The 12,124-nt window shown below is 39.1% G+C and overlaps 1 pseudogene; it reads left to right on the forward strand.

Moving 5' to 3' along the window:
* The first annotated feature begins 4,703 nt into the window (after window positions 1-4,703).
* LOC114280997 (thaumatin-like protein) lies at window positions 4,704-6,149 on the forward strand (annotated as a pseudogene).
* The last annotated feature ends 5,975 nt before the right edge of the window (window positions 6,150-12,124 follow it).

Consider the following 12,124-nt stretch of genomic DNA (forward strand, 5'->3'; position numbering starts at 1 on the left):
TGTTGGCAAGAGATAACATCTGCTGTTGCTTTAATTGTCATTCTGACTTGAAGCAGGCTTACACTTGGGGTCGAGATACACTCATACTCCAGAGAGATGGTGAGGCCTGAGAAGGTGCACTTGGAATGCAGTCTCGGATCTTGCCAAAGCTGGAACACCCTAAGATGCTCCGAATTTTCCTTTTTCTTTTGCTTTGCAGTCTGGAACCTACATAGCTTGAGATAGGTCATTGTTCTACTGTTCACACTTATCGGGGGTGGACCCTGCAGTTTTATGAAAGAACAAATACTGTTTTGCACAAATGTGGAGAATGGCACAGCACTCTGAGCGCAAGATGATTTTTTTTTTTTTTTGGAAATTGAGAAATGAGTTCTTAACCGGGTATTGAGCCGACGACTGGCCACAGCCAAAACGACTCGACAAGGGAAAAACAAAGGTAAACAACCTAAACACATCGAGTAACACTCGAAGCGACTCAAAACAAGAATCGAGACAGACAAAATAAAAACACAAGACTCAAATGTGCACATGGAGCCTGTTTCCCCGGGTATTGTTTCCCACCCTTTCTTATTTGTGATTCTCACATCACTCGGCTCTCAAGCTCGGTTTTTCTCTCAAAACCCTTTTCTCGCTTTTTCTCTCAGCGCACATCTCTCTATTCTTTAATCTCTCGTTTTTCATCCCTCCCCTGGGTGGTTGATGGATAAGCTGGAAATTGTGGGCTCTTGCCCCTGGTATTTTACCAGACTCTTGTTCACAACAGTAAGTTTCTCCCACAGAGGGGTTGTGCTACAACTGACTCTTGTTCACAACAGTAAGTTTCGCATTGCACTTGTGAAATCAGATTTAGAACCATGGGAATCCGAACTATAGGGCTAGTCGTATCCGAAAGGAGATCGAAAAGCAAGCTACAGTTTCTGGCGACTCCATTAGGAACTCAGAGAACTTGACATGAAATTCATGATGTGAACTTTTATCTACATATATATGTTCTTTGCATTGCATTTGCATCTGTTACTTTAAGTCATTGTGTTTTCCATCTGCTATTCCTGGATGGCTTGCCTAAAAAGCTTGCCAAAAGGCTGGCCGATCATAGGCTCTGCCATGTTGGAAACACAACCCTCGGATCTGGATTACCATTGGACCGCTTAATCCTCCTTTCACTTCTCAGTGTTAGGTGTGAGAGGTATATTAGGTAATCTTATCGAGGTACCCTTTTGGACCAATTGGCCTAGTGTATATAGTACGCTTTAGTGAATGTTCCAAAAATAGGACAAGAGGCTCACCCCTATTCAGGATGTTGTGAAACCACTTGTTTGAGTAGTGAAACTCTAGATCACTCCAAAAGCTAGGACAGGGAAACCTTAACCTCTTATAGGGGTGTTTTGAGTGCTTTTGTACAAAATGTGAAATCTTTGGAAATGTGTGATGCAATCCTGAGAGAGTCTTAATCTTGAGGCAATTCCTTTCAAACTTGAGGGTCATATCAGAATCAGAATTTGAGTCAAAATCTAAGGGTTTGTGTTTGATATGGTGGAAACATACCAGAACCAGAACCAGGGCCAAAAGTTGTACCGTACTTTGTTTTGACCAGCATACCTGGTATCCCGATCTGATGGAGCATTTGTTTTTAATGCTAGGTTTGTCTGAGCCAAAGAAGAAGCAGTACCCAACTCAGCAAAGGCCAAGCCCAATCCAACCTGGAAAGCCTTAACCCATCACAGTCCATCCAATCCCAGAAAAAACCCATCCAGCAAAGGTCCAGTCCATCTAATCCCCAAAGGCCAACTTAGAAAAGATCCATCCAATGCCAAAAGACCCATTCTAAAAAAGCCCAATCTAATCGAACTCATCTAGGCTAATCCAGTTCAGATACATCAAGTATAACCGGGTCAAAATCCTTATCAGTCAGCTCTCAGCTTACACCCATCCATTTCCCTGATCGTCAACATTTGCAAACTCGTAATGGCTCAGAGTCTAGAAGAAGTTGTGGCCATGATAACAGCCCTAAACTAGGGTATTACCATGTAGGATGAGACTAATGCTGAAATGCAAAGCCCATCTAGGGCATCTACCACACATCTAATCCCAGGACCCCAGCCGAACTTTGACCCACCTCCACCAGCTAAAGATTTACAAGGTCCAAATCCTCGATAAGGGTTGGCTAAGGCCCAGGTTTTCAGACCCTTGGTGCGGCCTAATGAGGGCCTTTTTTCCTTTGATATTAATGATCTCGACCCGACCTTGTTAAAAATTGTTAATCTTGAGAAGCAATTCAAAAAGGCACAGGGAATTAACTCCATTCCCAACATTGAGGATAGGTACATTGAGGCTGCCGTAAGGCTCCTAGATAGATTTAAAATGCCACATATTGATCGTTTTGACGGGTCTGGAGATCCTATGGTACATATCCGGCTTTTCTTGGACGTCTTGAAACCAATGGGTCTGACTAAGCCTCAAAAACTTTCTCTATATGGAAGAACCCTGTCAGGTATAACAGCAACTTGGTACACCAAGTTGAAGGATAAAGTGAAGCAGAACTAGGAAGAGTTGGCTGAGGCATTTGTCAATCAGTATTCTTACAATACCCAAATTGAAATGACCACTCAAGAGCTTGAAGTAACCCATCAGAATCCTACAGAACCTTTTGTGGAATTTGTTGCAAGGTGGAGAGCAAAGGCCGCACAAATGACAGTTCGACCTTCTGAGAGGGACCAAGTACGGATAGTGGTGCAGAACCTTGAGCTTGATATGTTACAAAAATTAATAGTCGCTTCACTGTTCATTTTCAAAATTTTGCATGAATTAGGGATTCAGATTGAGAGTGCATTTAACAAAAGGATTATTCCCAGAACAAGCAAACCAACAAGGAGGGTGTTTTCCGAGAGTACCAATGCTAGCAGTAGCACTATTCCCAAACCCACTGAAATCAATACCATCACCACTCCCAAAAATTTCAACCCCTTTGTCAATACCAACCCACAAACAGCCAACCCAATCCGAGCTCAAGGCAGAACTTTCACCTCCCTCTATATGAGCCTAACTAGCGCACTAGAAGTCCTCATGGAAAGAGGGTATCTCAAGCCCCTTGATCCCTAACCCCTTCTTGACCCATTCCCTGCTAGATATAACCCCACCAGATACTGTGCGTACCATCAGTAGCGCGGTCATAATACCGATTGTTGTTACTGCCTTCGTCATGAGGTTCAGAATCTCATCAACAACTAGACAGTAGCTCTACCTCAAGAACCCAATGTTACTACTAACCCATTTCCCATCTGTGACCAAGCATCTCCTCCTCACCTTAACCTCATCCATACACTATCTCCTACCTTCAACCCCAACATATACATCACCTCAGCCCATTTACCTAAGCCTGAAGCGTTCATTCCAGAAAGCAAAGACTTGTGCATGATAGATGCAATTGAATCCTAATCATCTCAAACCCCAAAACTTAACAACAGCACAATTCCAGTCCCACCTACGCCACAGAATCCAACCCAACCTATTCATCAAGACCAAGTTAGGTCCAATGCACTGCAGGCACCAATAACCGAACCCACTACTCCTGAGTTGTTGGGCATAATTGAAGATCTTCAGAGAACTGTGGTAGATTTAGCCTTTGGGTCTTAGCTCCATCATCAACTACATCATATGCCAAAAGGTTCACGTCAAAAAGCTCCCCAATCTTGGGACGAGCTACAGTTGGAAAGGGCCAACCCAAATCTATCTCAAGTCTGGGTAATGACATACCAATAACAAGTAGGCCTCGCTTCGATGTAGCCACCCAATCCCTTGGCCAAGCTGAAGCAAGTGGCAAGAATAAAGTCGGGGCAAGTATTGATCCCTATACACATCTTTGGTGGGCTATTGAGACTTTGAAGGTCAAAAGATTGAACAAGCAGCAAGTGCTCGCAATTATTGCAAAGACTGTGGATGACACTTGTATCGCTCAAGCTGAGAGCATTTTGACTCCAGGGGCAAACAATGAAAAGGGATGCTTACCAGAAACACTCATCCTGATTCCTATCCCAAGCCCATGAATACCCAGCCAACACCCTCCAACCCATTTGCCAATGTTTCTAAACCTGATGCTTCCTCCTCTAAAAAATGAACCTTCGCCCATCTCCATATAAGCCCAATCCTTGCCTTGAAGGTATTGATTGAGAAAGGGCATCTCAAACCGCTCAATCCTTGACCTCTCCCTAACCCTCTCCCACCTAGACATGAACCCACCCAATATTGCATATTCCATCAACAGTACGGTCACCACACTGACCATTGCTTTCACCTTCGCCATGAAATTCAAGTCTTGATTGACAATAAGGTCATTACCCCACCTGCAAATCCCACAGTTGTCAATAAACCTCTCCCTAACTGCAATAGATTGCCACCCCATAACATAAATCCCATCCATGGTTTGCCAAAATTATTATTAGGAACTATAAGGTTATGACATTGTCTATATAGGCATTTTCATAACAAATGAAGAGTAAGAAAACATTTCTCAATTAGTTAATAAAAGTGAGTGAATATTATCTGCAAAGAATTTCTTACATCATTGATTAAGAGTATCGTGCGAATAATGTCACATAATATTTTGAGACTTTTGTATAATTGGGGACTTAAAAACTACAATCAACATATAGTGAATTTATTCAAAGTAAGCCCGTGACCTTGTGACCTAGTGGACTAAAAATAGCATGTATGTGCTTGCAATGAAGAGATTGAAGGTTCATTTTCCTTTCCCTTCTAAAATTGAATAAAAATCCAAGATTCAAACACAGTTTTAGGGTTCGTTTGAGAATTGACTTTGTTAGTGAATTTTTTTATTATTTATGAAAAGAGGTGCACAAAAAGAGAGAGAGAGAGAGAGAGAGAGAGAGAGAGAGAGAGAGAGAAGAAGAAGAAGAAGAAGAAGAAGAAGAAGAAGAATGAGTAGATTTTATATTAATTTTTTGAATTTTGACTATTTTAACCAATTGTCAAACATGGATTCGCCACTATTTACATGGAAGTGTAGAAGCATTTTAATAAATTGGGCAAATTTTATTATGTAATATGTAGTTAAGATCTACTTATTTATTTTAGTATTTTTTTTATTTACGTATATTTAAAAAATCTCATGAGATTAAAGGGTTGGTTATGTGGATGTGAGTAATAGTGGTAGGGGTATTTGTACTTCCAAATCTCTCTTGGAGCATTTCATTTTTTTGTACTTTTAATTTCATATTTTTATTGAAATTTTCACTTTGCCAATAAATAAATAAAAATGTAATGGTGACTTGACTTCCATGGATATTTTGTGAGATGGGATAGCAATAAAAGTCTATCAACATCTCTGAATTTTCTTACCACAACTCATGGAGGTGATCACACATTAGCCAAAAACTATAGCCTCCTTGAAACTATATATAAACCCTTCAATTGTATGCTCACAAAAACCATATCAATACAATCCCATAAAAACTCCTAATACTTGCTTGACCACATAACTCTGAGACACCAACATGAGCTTCCCCAAAAGCCTCACCATTTGTTCCCTCTCCTCTTCACCCTATTGATCTCATTCACAAATGTAGCTACCTTTGTTGTCCTAAACAAATGTAGCTACATAGTTTAGGCTGCGACCAAGCTCGGTGGGGGAATGTGTCTTGACCCGGGCAAGTCTTGGACCGTCAATGTGAACCCGAGTACAACCGGAGCTCACATGGTAATGGCCAATGTCTGACCGATGATTGCAATGGGCTCCTAGAGTGCCAAGGCTAAGGTCAAGCCCCAAACACCCTAGCTAAATTCGTGTTGAACAAGCCCAATAACTTAGACTATGTTGACATATCCCTCTTCGATGGATTCAATATTTCGATGGACTTCAGCCCCACCACTACAGTCTGTAATTCTTCAGGTGAGCTATTAACATAAACAGTGAGTGCCCAAGTGAGTTATAGGCCCCAGGTGGGTGCAACAACCCATGTACCATTTTCAAGACCAATGAATATTGTTGCACTGATGGGCCTAGGACCTGTGGGCCTACAACATACTCAATGTTCTTTAAGGATAGGTGCCCAGATGCTTATAGCTATCCTCAGGATGATCCAACCAAAATTTGCCCTGCTAGTACCAATTATGCTAATACTTTTTGCCCATGAGTGAAGGTATGAGAGGTGTTCACACCATAATATGGTGGATCTTCTCACACCAAATCAGAGCCTATATATGGAGTGATTTCTAAACATTCCCGTAGGAAAAAAAAATCTGAAAAATGGTTTGAAATTTGAATGAAAAGGTACAATGCTTTGTGAAGCATCATGTCTCTTGGAATATATTCCTAAGGGTATGACTTTTCTGTAAACACACCAATGTCTATAAATACTAGGCCAAGAGCAATGCAGATATTTTCATTTTAAAAACCAACGAATTCTATCAATTTTTGCATTCCAAATTCTCGAATTTTCTTGCCTAATAAACACCCTAACGGGATCACCGATCAATTAGCCATTGTTAGTTTATCTTTCAGTGGTATCAGAGCCTTGTTTACACATAATCGCAGATGTCGAATTACAGTCTGGAAGAACAAAAAAAATTCAAAATCTTTTTACCAAAAATTCAGAGTGTTATTGATCGACAAGCTTCGGCATTAATGAACTCCATTTGCTTATTTAATCATCATCAACGTGTTGTATTCCTTGAGGAGTATCCAAAGAAAATAACCGTTGGTGGTGATATTGTACCGAACCTTGCCGTAAGTGTGGCCAAATTATACCAATGGTAGAAATTTTATAAAATAATTTTTGCTTCAATTGGCGTCACCACTTTAGCACCATCTTGTTCGTCTCAAAATTTTGATCACAACACTGAAATTTGTTATGAAAAACGGCAAAAGTTTGATCTACAAAATTCAAATTTTAGTTTGTGGCCTCCAACTCCAATCACCGGAGAAGACGACCTGTGTAAGAATATTGTTGAAGAATTTGCCTATGTTTTGAAAATTCCATCCATTGGGCCAAATTCAAAAATAAAAAGAAAAAGCCCAAAAATTAGAATTACAGCAAGGAAGTCTGTTGCTTTGGGCCTAAGGATTAAAAAGAATTTAATTAGGCCAACCTAGCAGGTAGCCCAAACAAGCCAAGCGCAGACAAGCTGTGATAACCCTGCTCCGTATTATGCTAATTAACCTTAATTACGAATATGATTATGTGTTTGATATGATTTTGAGTGCCAGTTATATAAATATATGTGGTTTTGAAGTTCTATCTGTTCACCGTAGGAAAATCTATTTGATTATCTGCTTTAGAATTTAAATTGAAGGCCTTATCGACCACAGAAACTGAAATTGACTACGCCATCGTGATTAGCGTAATTTTTAGAGCCTACGGTGAAATTTAATTGAAAATTGACTCAGATCAAAATAATCAGATTCAGATGACCAATTAAAGCACCATTACTTAATTTTAAGTAATTTGATTAAGAGAGCCTATAAATAGGCTCATTCACACTTAATTCCTCTCTTTTAATTCACTTGGCTGAAATTAGCTCTCTAGAAAGTGAGAGAACCGAATTTAGAGAGAGAGAGTGTAGGCAATTGAAGGTTTGATCAAGAAGCTTGGGAATCTTGGAGATAAACTCAAAAAACTTGAGTGTTTAAAGCTCCTAGGTGAGTAATCAACTCTTAATTTATGAGTTGAGTATGTAATTTTTTGAATTCAAGTGGTATGGTAGCTCATGGCAAAGATTGAGTTGAATATGAAGTTAGAATGCACATGCATGCATGAAATTACTAAGAATCACCATGAATTGCCATGGAATTGCATAAGCTAGCATGAATAATGTTGAACATGGAGAATTGGGCACCAATCGTCACATGCATGCATAATTTTCATGGGTTTCATAATAATAAGTGCCATTTGTAAGATTTGAAATAGAAATGAAGTCAAAAATTGACATGCATGTTTGATTATTGGAGATATGGGGCTTATATGAGGTTTGAATGCATGAGTTTTGATTATACAAAAGAAATGTTGAATAATTTGAGAATGTGACCATGATTTGAGCAATTGGCCTCATATTGCTTGAATACTCATGATATATAATGTGTTTCCCTACTTTTGGTACCTTAATTCGAGCTTTAAAGCCTTTGAATATCGAATTTGAGCCTCAAGAACAGTTCTGGGAAACCTAGAATTTGGCATGTCCGCTCCCCGCTCGAGCGTGAAATGCAAGCTCCTAGAATTTTTTGCAGTCATTGATGTCCGCTCAAGCGGGGACATTCACGCTCGAGCAGGGAGCCATGTAGCGTGACTTTCAGCTTGAGTATCCGAATTCACGCTCGAACGTAAAAATGAGGTAACCAGTACTTTTGCAGACCATGAGGGTCCGCTCGAGCGGTGGAACCCACGCTCGAGCGGGGACCCCTATTTCAGAAATTTTGTAAAGGTGTTCTGCGTTTCATTTTTTGTTCTCTTTCATTTCTAAGCACTCTTAGGCATGCATTGAGCATCATAAATGAGTTAAAAGGATAAGAAAGAAGCCTAAGAGGGATGTATGAATTAAGAATTGATTGAATTGTTTGTGACCCATTGTGTTCATGAAATGTGTAGGGTCGAGTTCCAGGGCAAATCCGCCGACAGAACACTGTGAGTAATATCTTAGTAAAGATATTTTAGAAGTATGTTATTTGTCTAATTGCTTATTCCCATATAAGTCTTATAAGTTGTTAATTTGAATTGTGGACAAATGTTTGTTATGCCATATGGTTGGGCCAAAGGCCGTTGGGTACAATTGATTGGGTCAAAGGCCGTTTGACATGCATGAATGCTGGGCCAAAGGCCGTTTGACACGAATAATTGGGCCGAAGGCCGTTTGATATGAAAGATTGGGCCGAAGGCCGTTTGACATGAATGAATAAATGGGCCAAAGGCCGTTTGACATGAATGAATGGGCCAAAGGCCGTTTGACATGAATGAATGGACCAAAGGCTGTTTGATGCAGATGAATGAGCCAAAGGCCGTTTGACACGAATGATTGGGCCAAGGGCCGTTGGACAGAAACGATTGGGCCAATGGCCGTCGGTTATGAATGAATTGGGCCGAGGCCGTTTGATGTGTTTGGAACCGTAGTCACTTGACCTATATGTATATATATACTAGATAGAAATATGAATTGGGCCCAAGGCCGTCTGATGTATGTTGTTCTAAATGCCGTTCGTATGTCTTCTTTATTTGATATTATTCACTGGGCTTTCGCTCACGCTCATTCACATGTCTGTAGGTGAGCCAAGGGAGGTCCAAACCCAGCCTCAGTGAAGTTTGTGTGAAACAGTCAAGGTTTTGAAGAGTCAGCACATACGTCTCACGCACGAGACTTGTTTTCGCCCTTTTACTATTTTGTTATATTTTGTCATGTTGGCGAGAACTTTGGATTACGGTTGTATATAGTTTTGATTGGCTGACCATGACTTGAATGATGCTGTTATGTAAAGCTTATATGTTAACTTTCCTTGATGTGAGTTATTGATGTACATTTGTGAAATGTTATGACGTGCCATGTAAGCACAGCTCTATGGACAAAAGTTTGAAATTGCTTCCGTTTGGCCCCCTTAACTCTGTTAAAATATATCTAATTTTGTTTAAGGCCGTAGGTAATCTCGTGATTATTGGCCGGTTATGTCCTTAACCCATGGGGAATGGTTTGGGTCATGACACAAGCAACCCAAGGTCGTGGACGCAGCTCAATAGCCCAACAGCCTAGGGCCACAGTCTGCCCTGCTCTTTGACTCGCATGCTAGCCCAAATTCGCATCCGTCTACCACACGCAACCTACGCCCGTCTGACCCATTCTCTGACCTGCGCCTTGACCCGTGCATCCAGCAAGTTCCACCCCAGCCGATCCAAACCTGTTCATCCCAGCCCTTGAACTGGCAAGAGCTTGGTCCAAGGGTTTTTCCGACCCGTTCTTGCTCATTTCAAAGTCATTTTTAGTCATTCAAAAGCCAAAATCTCCAGAATTCTTCTAAGAATTTTTTCGTGGGTAATTGTACTAAATTTTCAGAAGAAATAATTAGAGAAGGAGGCTATCCAAGGGTGTTACACAGGAAAACATTCAAAGAAATTTTTTTTAATAAGTACCATTGTGTACCTTGGACTCGTAACTATTTTCACAAGACTAATAAGTAGAGTATTGGGTTTAATTGGCCATTGGGTTTTCATTATTCTTCTTACCCAAGGCAAGAAGACTGTTCTACTCCTCCACATTGATATTTTTCTTATCACAGGGGCCAACTCAACAACTACAAGCCTTATCCTTATTAAGACTTATTGTTGTATTTAATTTGCTTATTTGTTTATTTTGTTTTGTAATATCCATATTTGTATTTTTTATTGTAACACATTTATTTGTAGTATGGCTATTGATTCTTCAAGAATTGAGATGCTTAATGGAAATAATTTTCGAGCATGGAAATGCCACATTTTTTATCTTCTTATGCATGAAAAGACACTGCATACATTTTCCACTTATAAACCAGATGATGATTCTAATTAGTTTCAAAACAAACGAATAGAGGATGATGCAATGGCAAAGGCAACAATATTACATAATATGAAAGACAGCATAATTTTGTTATTCAAAGAACATGAAACTGCAAAATAATTAATGGAAGCACTAGAAAGTAAGTATGGAATTCGATCGGAAACTCAAATTCAATTGCTCTTGGACAAATATAATAACACTTGTATGAGTAATAATGATAGTGTTGGTGATCATGTTAATCAAAAGGAATTAATTGCTAAAGAATTATCCAACGATGATCATCCTTTGTCAGACAAGATGCAAGTAACTACCATACTTAATAGTCTTCTATTGTCGTGGGATCATGTTGTCACATCTTTAACTCATAGTGGATGAGAGATTTCAATGGTGACATTGCATGTACTCTTAGTTTTGGAAGAAGAAATAATGAAGCGAAGGCGTAAAAAAGGTTTATCTTCTAACTTGTTGATGGCACAATCTTTGCCACAACCACAGAATAATTTCCACACACTATTTAACAAGAGAAAGACTATTTCTTTCAAGAAAAAATGGAAGAAAGGGTTCCCGAAAGGATGGAAAAAGCAGTAAGAATGGCAAAGACAACAACATCACAAGAATCAGGCTAGCCCATGTTACAATTGCAGTCAAAAAGGTCATATCAAAGCCACTTGTCTTTAGAACAATCAGAAAAAGGATCACAATCCCATTGCCATGATAGTTTCTGAAGCAATGTTGCTTGAACCTTCATCAAATTCATGGTAGATTGATTCTACTGCAACTAGGCATATCGTGCAAAACAAAGACATGTTTGTGGAGTTTACTGAAAAGAAGATTGGTGAACATAGAATCTACATGGGCAACAACTCCTATAGTGATGTTTTAGGCATCGTCAACTGTCAATTCTCTATTAATGGAACTTTCATTATGCTTCATGATGTGCTTTATGTACCCAGCAATCGCCGAAATTTAATTTTAGTTCTAGTATTAACCCAAAAGGGTTTTGAGATTAATTTTAGGTTTAACACATTGCTAATTAAGAAAAGAAATGTATTAGTGAAAGGTGTAAGAGTGAATGACATGTACTCTCTTTCTATTGATAATAATAAAGTATGTATTTATGATTATTTGTCTGTTTCTACCTGTAATAGTTCTTATTTATGGCATCTAAGATTAGGTCACATTAATAAAAATAAAATGTCTCGAATGTTTAAAAGTGGCTTATTGCTTAAAATGTGTTCCGATGATTTTGATATATGTGAACCATGTATCAAAGGAAAAATGACTAGCAAGCCATTTTTAAAACATTGGAAATCATCTAAATTACTTGAAGTAATTCATTCAGACATTTGTGGCCATTTAAGAACTAAAACTCATCGTGACATGGAATATTTTATTACTTTCACTGATGATTATTCAAGATATGGACATATCTACCTTCTTAAACACAAATCAGAGGCAATTAAAAAGTGTAAGGAATATAAATTAGAGGTAGAAAAGCAACTTGATTGGTCCGTTAAAAACTTGAATAATGATAGAGGTGGTGAATATGAAGCTATGGATTCTTTCTGCAAGGACAATGGCATAAAACATTTGTTTA

The sequence above is a fragment of the Camellia sinensis genome, chromosome 13 (genome assembly GCF_055761805.1).
Source record: "Camellia sinensis isolate YWXY chromosome 13, ASM5576180v1, whole genome shotgun sequence".
Lineage (NCBI taxonomy): Eukaryota > Viridiplantae > Streptophyta > Magnoliopsida > Ericales > Theaceae > Camellia > Camellia sinensis.